The 1,077-nt window shown below is 47.6% G+C and overlaps 1 protein-coding gene across 11 annotated transcripts in view; it reads right to left on the reverse strand.

Moving 5' to 3' along the window:
• The window catches only part of ARHGAP44 (Rho GTPase activating protein 44), a 111,111-nt gene that overhangs the window by 84,383 nt on the left and 25,651 nt on the right, over positions 1 to 1,077 (reverse strand). The window lies entirely within an intron of this gene.

Below are 1,077 nucleotides of genomic sequence, written 5' to 3' on the forward strand. Positions count from 1 at the left end.
CTAGTCAAAGCTGGAGCTGGAAGCCCCCCCCCCCCCACCTTTTAAATTTTTTAAAGTCTACGCAGGACATTTTTTCATATAATTTTTTTTTTTATCTGGATAACCTCCTTCTAAATCCAGCCTAATTCCTTCACTTCTGTGATCTCTTATTAAATATTCAAAAACCCCTCCAGGAAGCTCCAAAGTACCCTGTGGGTTTGGTCATATAACAACCTTCTGAAAGGCTTGCTTCTGATAGAACATGTTGCCCCATATGCGCCTCTGACTGTGCTTAGGAGCATCCTAATAAACACCAGTAGAAGCCTTATTTTGCTATGTGCTCTTAAGTATTGTGCAAAAATTCACCACAGTGGAGAAGTGAAAAGCAAATGAAGATAGCTCCTTTCTGAAAAACACTTGTAAGAAAAGGAATCTGCATATTTTCCAGACAGCAGCAGAAATACCGCCTCACTACTTAGCCTGACTCCAGGGCATTTTCTTGCTGATGACATGACCCAGACCTATTATCTGCTCATCTCATTCAGAAGAATGGATCAACAGTCCTTGTCATGTCCTTCAAGTGATCATGAAACAAGCTGGGAGCAACAGTGTAGCTCGAAGCTTGTGCACTGGAATGATGCATGTGAACATATTATCAAAAACACTAGGGATGAACAGCTATTACAGACACCGACTCAGCCTTTGCACCTTAAGGCAGAGCTTAAGTAGACACTTGAAAATAAACACCTGAGTAGACAGGAAAACCTACATGAAACAGTCCTAAGTAAAGCCACATCCCTTACACCAGGGATGCTAACCTCTGGCCTACCAGCCAAATGGGGCCCACAGAGCCATGGGTACCCGGCTTGCAGGGCTCCTCACAGATGGGAAAATTTGCTGGTGAGGGAGCACTAACAATACATATGGTCATCATCCTCCGTGGCCAAATTCCCCAAACCCAAGTCCTATATAGCAGGTTGGGCCTGGCCTATGCCCCTTCCCCCACAGCCCCCATGGGGCTGGATCAAGTCCCCCCCCCCCCCCGGGGGCCCCCCCCGGGGCGGGGAAACCTTTTCCCAGCCCCCCCCCCCCCCCGGG

Source organism: Gavialis gangeticus, unplaced genomic scaffold, assembly GCF_001723915.1.
Source record: "Gavialis gangeticus isolate Ggan-Ray unplaced genomic scaffold, GavGan_comp1, whole genome shotgun sequence".
Classification (NCBI taxonomy): domain Eukaryota; kingdom Metazoa; phylum Chordata; order Crocodylia; family Gavialidae; genus Gavialis; species Gavialis gangeticus.